We start from the raw sequence: 14,834 nt of genomic DNA, 5'->3' as shown, positions 1-14,834 counted from the left end.
CACACACTGATTTCTTGGAGAAGGAGCTGAGAGTGGGAGAGAGAGCAAACAGGAAGTTCTGGGGTGTCCCCGGCTGAGACTCAGCACAGAAGTTGGAGGCGCTGGTTTCATACACGCTGTGATTTCAGTGTTGGAAGTATTAAGGCTTCGGTGTGCGCTGGGCGTCGCTGTTACGTGGTTTCTATAGCGCCTGCCTCCTGCCATGCCCTGTGACGTGTTGCTGCCCTTTATCTGCAGCCTGGAGGTGTCTTGCTCTCTAATTGGAGCGCTCTCCTCTGTATCTGGGTTCTCTGATGGGGCGGCAGTGTAAATTCTTTTTGGAGAGAAGAGTCACTTGTGAATGGATTGGGATAGGAATGACAATAGGTTCCCCATTGGAGGGAGATATGGACACTGTGACATAACTCTTCTGGGCCTTCAGATCCCTTCTTTAGCGGGTTGATTCCAGTCACCCTTCACTTTCTGGTTCCAGTGTCCCTCTCCTGGGAAGCCTTTCCTGGTTTCACTGACTGGAGTGATTTCCCCAGTTAAGCACGTTCATGGGTCTATGAACCTGTCTTTTGCATCTCATCCCAATTACAATTTTACTTTGTGATGTTTTGATTAAGCCTGTTAAACTGTAGACTGTAAGCCCTATGAAGACAGGGATTGTGCTAGTTTTTGCTCACCCTTGTATCCCAAGCACCTTCTGGTACTTGTGGGTTCTCCACCAGCAAGGCAGTCAGGCAGTTGAGCTCTCGGTCAAGGTCCTGGGAGGAAACAGGTGGCACATTCTAACAAGGCATTGAAAAGAGTCTAATGAAGGGACTGTTTATAAAGGAGTGAAGGGTGAAGGGACCAATCCGGGGACAAGCCATGGTGGGAGGCTGCTAATACCTGTTATGGATTAAAATTTGTTTCTCAGGAAGCTATTTTGAAGGGATAACCACCCCCGTCCCTGTTCCTGTGAAGTGATCTTATGAGGAAATAGGGTCTTTGCAGATGTAATCAAGTTAAGATGTCATTAGGGTGCCCTTATAAGAAGAGAAGGGGTGACACAGAGACACACAGGGAGAAGATAGCTGTGTGATGCTGGAGATGGAAATTGGGGTGATGCACCTCTAAGCCAAAGAACACCAGTGATTGTTGGCAACTACCAGACGCTAAGAGAGGCAAGGAAGGACTCTCCCCTAAGTGTTTCAGTGCGAGCATGGCATTACCAACACCTTGATTTTGGATTTCTGGCCTCCAGAACTATGAGACAATACATTGCTGTTGCTTTAAGCCACCCAGTCTGCGATACATGGTTACAGCAGCCCTAGGAAAGCAATCCACCACTCCAGGACAAAAAAAAAGACAAGGATAGGAAATGAATTGTTTGCAATGATCTATAGTAGAGGGGACACCTGCCAGGAGCTGTGCACCAGGTGGAAGAACGCAACTCTGTGGACTGTGGCCCCAGCAGGGAGGAAACGGGAATAAATGCCTTCATTTTTCTCCTTTCCCACTTTCTAATATCTATCCCCTGCCTCCCATTAGCCCAGACCTGGTAGCCAGAGGGCAAGGGAACTTGATGATGTGGTCTGTAGAAGTCAGCCTCCTAGGTCCACGGTAGAGTGACCCAGGGTCCCCCCGATCTGGAGGGCAAGCAGGGTAGATCCCTATCCAGTAAGTAAGTACCATGTTGAATGAATGAAGGGATGAATGGGAGTGTGATGGAGACAGAACTCCAAGTTAATTCAGGTTGCTAATTTGGAGACAATTTTGTTGTGGCACTGTTTAGTTTCCATCCTGAGAAGAGAAGGGAGGAGTCACGGTTTTTTCTTCTCTCTCTCTCTCTCTCTTCTTTCTTTCTTAACAATTAGGACTTTTGTGTCTAGCTTTAAACCCTGCCCTCTGGCTCAGCCCCCAGGTTCTGAGTCTTGTGAAGACTCCCTCTTTGTGCAGCCAGCACCTTTAGGCTGGATTCTATTTTAAGACTATAAGTGAGGTAGTTTGGTATGACAACCGAAACACAGCTGTAATTAAGAAGTGCCAGCCTGCAAAGCAGAAGAGTCATCGGCCCTCAAGGGTTGCCAACATAAATGACTCAGTAGCTCATGCACACTTGTGCCAGGCCAGGCCAGGCTGCCCTCCTGCAACGTGGAGGTCCACTGTGCACAGAGGGAAAAGAACATTCGGCCCGACAATGCAGCCCGTGTCGATGTGAGACTTCAACACCTGTTGTTGCCAGCTCTGCTAGCCAGAGCAGTAATTTGGGGGAGTGAAGGGTAGGCCCACCAATTGATGGGCCAAGTGAACACAATGGGCCAGATCTCTCTTCTAGTGGAAATACCATCCGGGCCAGGCTGCGCTGGCAAAACCTCTGGAACTGGATTTACATGTCACTAAAACATCTGCAGCGCGATCAGTTCAGCTGCTTGGCTCTGTGTAGACCCAAAGGCTATATACGCTCCATTCCAAAGGCAGGTGCCTTGTCTAGAGGCCAGAGAGCAAAAGCAACTGCATTTTTGCTTGACATGTCGAGCCTGGGATCTTCGTATTTCTCAGATAAAAAATAACCAATTACACCCTTGCTTCTAGGTCCGTCTCTGCCCCACCCCCGCCTTGTTGGTTGCTGAAACAGAGACATATAGCCCATATAGAGATTTAATGGAATAAATTTTAGTTGGTCCCATCTATCCCACAGGCTTTCAGACTTTACTTATGATACTACGCATGCCTCTCAGAATTATTCCAGTTGTCTTCAGACAACAAACATTCTCAGGAGTCCATGTGCAAGCCACTGTAGGGAAAACACAAGTGGTGGCACTCCCCTCTGAGGGGGTTGCTAGTTTTTCCTTCTTTAGCAAAAAGAGCTGCCCATTTCTGCAGACACAGAACTAGATGGACACCTCAGGGCAGATGAGGAGACTCCTCATTTACTAAGTAGATAAAAGGCAGGCGGAAGACCTGGAGAAAAGTTGCAAAATAATTGCTTTGACAGGCCTCTTTTGGTACGAAAAGCTCTGGGGGGGAAGTCATTGTCTGATTTGCACAAAGAGTCCCAAGGTATTCTGGGAGGGAAGGGCTGGATATTCACTTTATTGGTCAGGAGTTGCAAGGTTATGCTGCTTTGACAAATAAGCCCAAAGTTTCAATGGCTTACAACAATAATAAAGGTTTGTTTGTCACTCATGAAGCATAGCATAGACCATGGCTTTCCTCCATGTTGTCTTCATTCTAGCTAACGGAGCAGCAATCTCTAACCAGGGCCAGTTGCAGGGGTGGGCAACTAAATCCCTAAAGTGAAGTTAGCAGGAAGTTTGAGACAGGTACTCATAGCTAGCTAGCTAGCTATCTGATCAATCCATGTGACAGGCAGGAGAGAAGGGGGTGCTTCTGGAGCCCATCTTGGTCCAATTCTTCTGGGGTTGGCTCACCCTGGAAAGTAGCTGAAAGGATCCTTGGGGGAAGAGCTCGGGCCTTTTGTTTACTTTTCTGGACTGAGCATAGCCTGGAGGGATCCCTGTTGTGGCTTCTGGGGGGTACTTTCCCTATCTCGACTACAAACCCAGGGAAGTGTAACTTTACTTCAGCTACCACCCTGCCCTGCTGTGGGCACAGCTAGAGAGGACTCAATAAGATTTGCCCCTTCCCATGACTTCTGATTTTCTTTGCATTTTCTCCCCCGTCCCCTACCCACATACTAATAAGGACTCAGATGTCTTTGGATATTTAAAGGGAATGGAGTTGGGGTCTTGGAAAATATGGACTGAATTTTCAGCTACTGTCAACTCTGGGATGTGGTTGAAATGTGCTATTTATACTAGGAACTGTAAAGAGGGCCATCTCAGTTACATAAAAAAAATATTAGTCTCAGTTCGTCAAAGAATTATGATCTGGAAGGCAAGATATATATCTAGGAAAAAACTCACAATCGAGGCAATATTTGATAAGTGCAGCAGATATTACATGTGAGAGAAAAATGCCCGTCAGTATGTCAATCCACTGAGATGTTGGGGATGTTTGTTATAGCAGTTAAGCCGACCCTGACAGATACACTGTGTGTGTGTGTGTGTGGTGAGGGGAGGTGGGAGTAGGCATTAGAGAGGGGGAGGTGGTGGTGGTGGGGTGATTCCAGAAGGAGTTTCTGAGAATGAAAAGTTCTCTGGGGTGGGCGTCTTGGCTACTCTTTGGCCAGATTCCAGAGAAGGAGAAGGCATTGCTAAAACTTTATGGAAGAAATGGTTGGTGTCTCTGCCAGTTAGATCTCATCACCTCCCCTGAACTCTTGCCTAGGAGGGATTCGATGGAAAGATGTGAATATATACTTGAAGCTGTAACTTACAGTCAGTAGTTCTGCTCAGAGCCAGTGGGTGGCTGGGCTGGGAACCCAGGAGAAATATCCAGGGATGGGTTGGAGGTTCCTGCTCCCAGCAGGCTTCGGGAACACAAGCTAGTTATGCACAGAATTTCCTGCCTTTGCAATCCCAATGCCAATAACCACAGCTTAGCAAATTCACCTCCTGGCCGCTTCTGGTGCATTTTCAAAAAAATACCTCCGAAGCTCTTTTAGGTTTGTCCTTAAAATCCGAACTCAGTCCAGGACTAGTTCATTTCTGAATCAGATTTTGATAAATAACTGACAGCCTGACAACGAGTTTATTTTCATCAGCTTTCAACATGGAAGCAACTCTTTGTTTTTCTTTTCCTCTTAATTTAGAAGTGCTGGGGGGAAAGAATTTGTTCTTGAAAGAATAAGAGGTGGGTGGAGGGTGGGGAGAGATTAGAAAAATGCCTTTGTTTTTTGACTGGTGCCATCAGAACTAGTGCGGGCCAGGGGCTGGGATGGGCTGACTGGGGTGGGATGAGACTGTCAGAAGCTGATTTTACATGGTGTTGTCATTTTAAGAAAAGGGTGAGTGAGACCAGCTTAGGGAAAGGAACAAGAAGGAGTCGAGAAACAGAGAAGCACCACCCCTGCCTCTTGTGAGGATGAGACAGACACGAGAGCTCATGGACCTCCACCTGCTCATTAGATCCCAGAGAATAGTTTCACTCCCCATCTTGGACAAGCAAAGTGGGTGGGAGGTGGGAGAGGTGTAGCGTGATTTCAAGGCAGTGGAATAACAGTGGTGCATGAGGTCAGCTGGTGCAGATGACGTATTCCTGGGGTATATGTGGCGTGATCTGAGGGACAAACAGTTCCTACAAGGGGGATATAGGAATCTGAATGGCTTGAGGAAAGACTATTTGCTTTACAGAAGTGACATCTATTTCTGGCTGACCTCTTCCTTTTTCCTGTGAACATATAAAGAGTGGAGATCAGTAGAGAGATGGAACCAATTAGGAAAAGGAAGAGAATAAGAGAGGTGTGGAGGAAAAGAGAGACCAAGGGCCGAGCTAGGAGAGATGAGAGAAGACTGGCAGGAACGGGATGAAATATGTGTTTCTCCCACCGCCCAGTCACGGTATATATTCCACCCCAGGGTTCCGCTGAGGAGGGGAGGACTTCATTGGTTTGTCCCCACGATGGATGTCAGGTAGCACAATGTCATAATTCAGACCATGAAGAGTTCAAGCCTTTCTGGTTCAATAATATTTATTGAATAAATCTTAAGGCAAAGTTTTTTTTTTTTTTTTTAAATGTGTTTCCTCTAAAGGGTTGTTCCCAATCTTTTCTTTGCATGCCCAGGAGTATAAAAGATCCATTCTCTAGTTAAATGAATGCCTGACTTTATGATGGAGTTTGTGCACTGCAATGAGACTCACAAAACATACGTATCCCTTAGAGCGAGGGTTCAATAAAATGCAAGAACAAATAAGAATGAGTGGTAGGAATTCATTTAGAGTTTTGTAGACTCCGTCTGATGAAAGTGTATTGGAGACCGGGTAACAGTCCCACTGTGGACCTTATTCTTCCCCACTTATCTCAAGGGAGAAACCACTTTTGTGTCTTGTGGAGGACGGAAAAATTGGCTGAAGTAGATACATCTATTATATGTATGTCCCATCATTTCCACTGGCTTCTTTCAAGTGGCTTCCAGTGGGTAGAACATCTTTCCTTCAAGAACAGATGTCATCTAGTGAAGAGCCATGGGTGTTTCTTCTACTTGAACAAGATCTCTAGCCTTTGTCAGCAAACTCGTGGGTGCAGGAGCCACATCTCTGTTTACGGGACTGGGCTCTGCAGTTCAGGGAAAACGCTGTCGTAATGCCATGGAAGTAGGTGCTGGAAATCAGCTCTTAGAGATGAGGTTGGTTAGAGGAGGTCGTGGCGGAAAGGACCTTCGAGATCATCTAGTCCCTCTTTCTACCTCATGATGCTACAGGGTGACTTTCGTTAAAGCTTGAATTGTTAAAGAACAAAATTCAACCAAAGAAATGTGAAGATCTAATTGGCTTTATTCAGCGATTCATGAATTGGGCGGCATCCCATCATCTGTCAACTAGATGGGTGCTCCAAGAGGTTGTACAAAATGGAAGGTTTTTATAGGAAGAAAGAGAGGGGGACTGAGAAGTTAAAAGAGTGGAAGGACACCTTCTCTTAGGGGATCGCAAGGGTCTTCTCAGGCAGATTACCTCACAAGTTGATCAGGAAATTCCAGACTGATTGGTGTAATATTCCATTCCTGGGAGAAGCTGAAACTGCGATTAGGTTAGGTATTAACTTTTGTGTTGGTGATGTGGCTTAGCAAAAGTGACTCCATTTTGGCTTTTTGTTGTTGTTCAAATAAAAAATTAAAATAGGCACATGAGACTAATGAAAAACTCAAACATAATGCCCCAAACTGAAAAAAATGTAAATATCCATCAATAGGAGAAAAGATAGTCAAAATGTGCTTCGTTCACATAATGGAGTACTATCCAACAATAAAAAGGGACAAATTATCGACACCTCATGGATGAACCTAAAAAACATATTGAACAACACAGTATGAAGTTGGCATGAAGTTGAAGAATAGGCAAATCTACAATATGGTGATAGAAGTAAAAACAAGTGTGGTGGGATGGCTATTGACTAGAACAGAGCATGAGAGAACTTTCTGGAATGACGGCAATGTTTTATCTTTTGACCCTGGTGCTTGCTGTGTGCGTGTGCATACGTGAGTGTATGTCACTGAGATATACACTTAAAGTTTGCACATTTACCTGAATGTAAATTATACCGGGGGGAAAAAAAACCCAAACCAAAACCCAAACAATGAACACATATAGAACACATAAAGAATGGGAACTATGTGGTGAACTGACTTAGGAACATTGTTGATAAGCTCAAAGTTACTAGTAAGCCACACTAAGCGAAGTCCCCTTGCCTAGAACTTGAAGCAACTTGGGCATGCTACTTAATGTCTGTGAATTTCAGTTTTTCTTCTATTAAAAAAGAAAAGAGGAGCACTCATTTGTTCACTGCACACAGAATCTGCCACGTCGCATGGCACTGGTCTAGCCGTGGAGAGGACACAAAGACTCCAATGACAGACCTTGCTGCTCTTCTGCCGGTACAGTGAGCCAGTAACACAGAAATAAACATAGCTGCCAGTGCCGGCCCTGCCCTGGCTCGCTTTCTCCTGCCTTTCTGGCTATAGCCAGCACCGCAGGAGTGTTGAAAAGACCTTATGTTTAGGCCCAGACGGGAGTGTCTTTCCATCCTCCTGGGGCTTTGCCTCCCCTGTGCTCCACAGCTGCTTTTGTCCTCCAGGCCTTGGCTCTGGAAAGCTCTTTCTGTTTGGTGAATGAACTTGAAACCACAGAGAGAGGGACAGAAAGATGGGGGTGGGGGGGGGGAAGAGAGAGAGAAACTGAGGGTACTTGACTCACACCAAGCCCCAGTGCTTAAAATATGTAGCCAAGAATCCATGTCTAATTCCCCCTCAGGGGGACAAATGACAGAAGTCTTCCTTGAGGCAGTTCCAAAGACACATAGAGAGATAGGAACCCCTTCCTAGCCCTGGCCAACCCTAGGTCACAGAGCTGGTCCTGAGCAGAGTCTCTCCTACTCCTTCAGTACCTCAGAACCCCCAAAAGGGAGAAAAGTTTGGATCCTGTCACTAGAGCAGCATCTGGGTAATTTTCCATCTTGCTCCATTTACTCCACCTTTCCTTCTGACACAGGGAGGCAGGCTCTTCCTTGCTGGTGGGAAAGCTTATGCTCTGAAGATGAGGAGACACCCTAACTGGAGGTCGTTGGGCAGACGTCACATTCTACCCTCCCTGACTTAGACCTGTCAGGATCAGTGCAGGAGACCAGCTGCCCTTGACCTGGAGCTGGAGTAAGTCGTCCTTGGCTAAAGATCTCCTTTCAGGAGCAGGGTTCAGTGGCAGCACAAATATTGGCCTTACAAGGCCATGGATTCTTAGACAGGAGGGTATTTGGAGGTCAGGGACTCCAATTTTATTTTATAGATCAGAACACTTAAGCCTAGAGGGTGAAGTAACTTGCTTAGCGGTAAAAGCCAATGAATGGCAGTCAAGAACACTAGTAGCTACATGGACACAAATTCCGCAGCCAACCAGATAGAACTGACCACATGATATTTGTCCTACTAGACCAGGGTTTCTCAGCCGCGGCTCTGTTCACCTTTAGGATCATTTCAAAATTATACGGATAATTCAGAATTATCCTGGTAATGTCTTGTGGGATCCGGTCCTATGCATTGTAGGATGTTTAGCGGTATTCCTGGCCTCTAACCACTAGGTGCCAGTAGCACCCCTCATCCCACTTGTGACAACCAAAAATGACCCCAGACATTGCTAAAAGTTTCTTGAGGACAATTTTTCCCAGGGTTGAGAACCATTGCAATAGTCAGTTCTTTCAGTTTAACACATACAGGTGCATTGTGATGCTGTTATTATTTGTAGATCTGTCTCACGCATCGCTCTGTAAATTCTTTGAGCTCACAGACAGGTTCCTATTCACCTTTATGTTTCCTGTATCTTACCCGGCTTGAGAGAGATGCAATAAATGGTTGCATGAGTGAATGAATGAATGAGTGAATGAACAAATGAATGAATGAACGAACCAACTCCCTGGGAGACCCTGAAATGTAAAGTTTCATTCACTGGATATATAGTATTATATTAAACATCAGCCTGGTATGGTCTGGAGGAGAGGCAGGAGAATGACTCACATGACCTTCTAGCTGAGGGAAGTGGGGGCCTCCAGTTCGTTTGTTGATGTAAGAACATCCAAACCTGTAGGGAATTTTTATAAAAATTTATTTGAGTCCAACAGAGGATACCCCTGGAATCAAGATCTGAACAGACTGAGAAAAGTGCTTTGGAGAAGAACAGTTTGCAGTTTCTTTTATGTATTTGGAATGAAGGAGAAAATGTAAGGAAAATTATAGGAAGGTGAGAGAAAGCAAGGCGGGATCAGATTACGGCACAGTTAAGATTCTGTGCTCTCCTGAGGGTGGTCAGGCTTTAGAAGGTGGGGTCTGAAAGGGGGCATTTCATAGGTGTCTTCTCCTAGATGCTCAAGAACAATGGACAGGGCTGCTTAAGGCAAAGACAAACCTCTTGCTAAGGAAGTTAGATGCCTGGGCGGTGACTCCCCACCATGACCTGCCCAGTTAGGAATTTATGATCAGATCACTTTGTGAGGTTACTTTCCATAGAACCCCCTTTTCTGTCCACAATCTGCTTTGCCATCCACTGTCAAGGCCCCAGTATTTTCCTTGAGCTTCTTTTCTCATGCTTGTCATTTTTACCAAACAATAGAAATAGATACTGTACTGAAGGGATTTTAGTCACCGAGGATAAAGCCAGAATTCTGGTATGTTAAGCTTGGAGAGTCTCATTGTTTAAAAAAAAAATAGCCCCCAAATACAGCCATTAGCAGCCATGAGAGCTATAGGAAGACGCTAGTTATAGAGTTATAAAATTCTGACACTGGGAAAGTTATCAGTGAAATATAGAAGGAAAAAGCTCTACCACAAAATCCTGTCTTATTGTTTTTCTTAATCCCAGAAATTTTCACCAGTGTTGTCTTTGGGCAAATGACTAAACTCTTCTGTGTCTATTTTCCAAACAATAAAATGCTTGAGAGGGTAGAGTTCTCTTTTGTAAGAAAAAAAGGAAAAGGAAAAGCAGAGTGTTTTCAGAAGACCGTGCACAGAAATTCACAAAATGTAAGTTCCAGTGAATCTTGAAATTCACTGGAACTTTATATTTTATGGTTTGCTTTGGGCAGAAAAAAAAAAGGAAGAGACTGAGAGAGGAAATATAAGCTATTGGTTAGATAGATCTTAAAGGGGAATTAGTTAAAAAAGAAAAAAAGGACTGACTTTTCTAAGGACTTTACTGGTCAATTAATTCAAATGGACGACATGACTTGAACGTAAATGGTGAAAGAGAACACAGTTAAAACAGATATAAGGACAAAAAAGGTAATAAAGCTATGGAGGTGAGAGGGAAGAATGATGTCTTAGAAGAAGGACTGGGTTAATATGACTTTAAAAGTGGATTTTGCCAAACTGCTGAGGTGCATCAAAGACTCGCCCATAAAGCCCTTATGTCTGGTCCTCATGGCGTTAGAATTCATGCAATTGCTTTCCAGCCTACGTTTGGGTAGGTGACGCTTCATCAGGGGTAATGACTGGTGTTTATGATTGACTGGTTACTCTTGGGGAAGTAGGAGACAAACCAGGACCAGTGGGAAAGCCAGAAGGCTTGCAGTCCCAACCCAAGTAAGGACTTCCAAACAGGACCCATATTCGGGATGGGAGGGGGGGGCTCGGAAAGTGGAGAAGTATCAGGTGCTTCAGGAAGAGTTGGGAAGCAGTTTGCTTCTGGGAGCTCCATTACGAACAGGAGCTGGCCCCCTGGGTGCTCTGGGATTTGGGTCAGTCTGGACAGCACCACAAGGAGGGAGATTCTGAACTTTCCCATGAGCCAGGGGTGCCCAGAGTCACAGACTTTAGAACAGGAAAGGCTTAAGGATCCAGCCTAACCCCCCAAGTTGCAGATGAGGAATGGGGATATTGATGTATGCAAGCGGGAGGCCTCCCTTATACATTTCACTTTCTCCTTTGGAGAAATGGTCCCTGTCTTCTCTGAGAGCACAGACCGTGTTCACTTGTTGTTTAGGGGTTCATCATGACCTTAGGCAAGCAAGTATGAAGCAGCCAGACATGGATTGTCACTCCATGAGACTTCTCTCTCACGCTGTTCAACATTGAACATGGACCTACACCATCCTACATGCTTCTGGTGTGTGCCCCCATACATCCTCATTTTCAGCAAAGGGAATCTGCTGGTCAGGGGACCAGTCCAGGACCGTGTTGTGTCCAGAGCCGGCTGTGGGGGAAGGTACAGGAGATGGGGGAGAGGGAGAGATGATATCATCGGATTGTCAGGTTTAGCACATAAAATACAGGACGCTCAGTTCCGTTTAAATTTCAGATGAAGAACGAACGCCTTTTTTACGTATGTCTCAAATATTGCATGGACTATATTTATATAGTAAAAAATTCCCTGTTCATCTGAAATTCAAATCTAACTCGACTTCCTGTGTTTTAGCTGACAATCCTTTCTTAAGATTCTCAGCAGCAAAGAAGCCCAAATCCTTGATGAGGATAGTTGTGTTGAGGGCATTGGGCTGCCTCGATTTCAAGTGGGGCTTGCCACCCAAGTTCTCCTCTCTCCTACCTTCCCTCACCCGCCTGTGGTTTCTAGAAGAGACAGGAAATCGTGATGCCTTTGAGAAGTCCAGGCAGCAAAGGAAGGAGAGCGAAGCTTCAGTAGGTCATTGCCGCGACACATTTCTTTCTCCAGTTCCCTTTTGTCTTGCTTCCGCAAGAGGAACAACACACTCTTTAAGGATGTGAGGACTGAAGGAAGCGAGCACACACTGCAGCGTGTGTCCTGGGGAGATAAATGGCTCTGAACCTGCGAAAATAAATGGTCTGCTTTGTTCTCGAATAATAATCAGCTGGCAGCTTTGTTCTCTCTTCCCAGCAGCTGGATGAGGAGATTCTGATTTCAGAAGGAAAGCAGTGACCTAGGGCTGACCCCATTGGGCACAGGGGGAGGGAGAATCTACCACATAGGGGAGTGGACGCTCTACGTGGTACAGCCCCTTGCTGCAAAGTAAGTCCCCACCACCTGTCAGAATGTCCAAAGATCTGCCTTCAGTCTTCAGGTCAATGACCTTCTCTTTAAACACACACACACATTCCTGAGAAACACCATAAATCAAGCCATTCTCCCTTTAGAATGAATTGTCTTTAGAGTCTTTCTAACTCCACATTTGGCTGAGAGCAGGGTCTTGGGGTTATTGAATCCTAGGACAGGAAATTCTCACTCACCACCACCTCTGCTGGGGCTCCCCTGAGCGGAAATGTCCCCAACTTTCCGCATAATTTTGGGTTGGGCATTGCTGAGGTCAGGGCATCTGCGTTCCTGTGTTGTTCTCCTGGGTCAGTGGGAGCCCATCACGTCTGCGCAGTCCTCCTGTCCCCTCCTCCCAAATGCTGGGAGACAAATGACAGCACAGAGAAGCGAGGCTCTATGCTGGGGGAATGCCCTTCATAGAGAAGGGCATGGCTCTGGCTGGGGAAATGGAATAGGCTGCAGGGAAGACAAAACCCAGGACAGTGGCTTGAACCTTTAGGGGTTTCTTTTTTTTGTGGGACAGCAAGTCCAGAATTGTCAGTGCAGGCTGACTTAGAGGTCAAGCGTGTCATCGGAATATAGACAACATACGAGGTCAACAATTAAGTTCACGAACTTGTTGCATCCGTGCCTAGCTTCCCAAGGCGAGTACGTCGAAGGTGACCCTGGTGATATTCATCATTGAGGGATGTAGCACTTTTGCTAGGATGAGATCGCGAACTTAGTTGTCTGACCTCGGTTGAGGAGGGCAAGGGGCTTATAGTCAGTGTTCAGTAAATGGCAGTGCCCCGGAAGAAAATCAGGAGAATATATTTAAGATAGTCCTGGCATCTTGGGCCTGTCTTTTTGCCACCTGAAGAAAAGTTCAACATTCTGTTGTGGTTTCCAGTGCCTTCTGCCATAATGAGTGGTTGAATGTTTCATGTGCCCCCACAGATACGTGACCCTGTCTAGGACCCACCTATGGCTTCCCCTCTATTTGGGAGGGGACGATGTACACTGAGAGGTCCAGTTGAGTGCATTGACCTCAGTAGATTCTGTGGGCACAGGATGACCTCTTTTTCCCTCTGAGCCCTCTACCCAAAACCTACTTTACAAGAGGGCAGTGGCCACAACCCTTGATCCCCCTACACAAAGAATTCTTATGCCACTGTCAGTTCAGTTTCGTTTTATTTCTGAACATTAAAGCCTGAGAAAAGATACAGTATGTGGCCTGGAGGTCAGAAAGCTTGGACTACTTGGAGCAGTACGTGCGGTTTTCCAGAGAGTGGGTCCTGCCGTCGTTTTCCCTTAGATGGCCTACGAGCCCCAGAGGTTTCCTCCGCTCAGTGTTGGCCAACGGACTGAATATTTCTAATTCAGATAACAGAAGAATTTGGACTGTGGTCAAGCCAGTTGCAAAATTCTCTCTTTGGATGACTGGATCATGGCATAAATAAAGGTTAGGGGTTCCAGCTCCAGGACGTGAAATCATACCCTGACGCGAGCCAACTGTCCTAGAAGCGTGTCCTCTAGGTTTCAAAGGATAAAGAATGTGCATGCAGCGTGTCCTCTCCTTGTGACAAAAGTCGCCTGATTTAGTAACAAGAAGCGCTTTGGAATCAGGAGGCCAGCTCTGGTCGCCTGCCTGCTTTGTGTCGTCAAATGGTGCTGTACAGGTACTTAAACTCTCACAGACTCTACGACGGGTAAAAATCCTCGATTGCCTGCTTCCAGGGAGGTCGTGGCTGTGAACGTGGGCTTCAAACGCTGAGCTGTTACAAAGCTGTAAGTTTGCCAATTGTGATCACGACTGTGGACGAAGAGTCGATTTTGTAATCAAGGGACAGCCCATTCATTGTCCCTGGGTAAGACAGTGATTTCTAAAGCAATGCCTTGAACGTAGTAGCTGCTAATCAAAGTAAAAGTGACATGAATTAGTCCAAATGAACAAACAGCAATGGTCCTTTCATTTCTACTTCAGGACTCAGGATGCTGTGGCCCAGGTAGGCTGTTCAAAGGGACTGTCCATTCTGAGACATCACACATCAGTAAATGTGCCCATGAGCAGGGGCTGGGCAGCCATAAGGCAAAGTCCCGTTAAATAAACCCCTTCTGCCCCAAAGGACGTGAGAACCTGTGTTAGTTCTAGTTTTGATCTTTCCCGGGAACTCTTCTTTGCTACTAGAAAGCATCTTTTCAATTTCTGGTTAAAAAAACAAACAGTATTTGTGTAAAAAAAAAATCATTGGTTATCTTCAAAATGATCAAACAAAGGCAACTGTCTAGATGAATCAGGCGACACTCTTGCTGGATTCAGGCATCCTGTGCGTTGATTGGACAGGGAAATACAATGGCTAATATATATCACGTAGTTACTGTGTGCCATACACTACATGAAGTGTTTACACATATTACTGCATCTAATTCTCACAATGGCCCATTGGGGTAATACTGTTATTGCACCCACTTTCTAGATGAGAACACTGAGGGGCAGGGAGCCCAGGGAACATATTCGTACAGCTAGGAAGTAGCAGGGCTGGGACTTAAACCCAGTACTGTCTAATTCCAAAGTCCACGCTCTTAGCCACCACGCAATTATTTACATCTTTGCCTCATTTTTCTCCCCACCTTATGATTTCCAGTCAATCTAAGAGAAAACATATCCCCTTTGCCTTCTACTTACCCTTGTCACCTTTCCTCTATTGGGCAGCCCTGGGTTAAATTCCACAGTGAGGTTCACTGTGGAGGGAGAAGGGGATTGGGTGTTGAGCTCT

The sequence above is a fragment of the Rhinolophus sinicus genome, linkage group LG11 (genome assembly GCF_036562045.2).
Source record: "Rhinolophus sinicus isolate RSC01 linkage group LG11, ASM3656204v1, whole genome shotgun sequence".
Taxonomy (NCBI): domain Eukaryota; kingdom Metazoa; phylum Chordata; class Mammalia; order Chiroptera; family Rhinolophidae; genus Rhinolophus; species Rhinolophus sinicus.
This window is presented reverse-complemented; position numbering follows the sequence as displayed.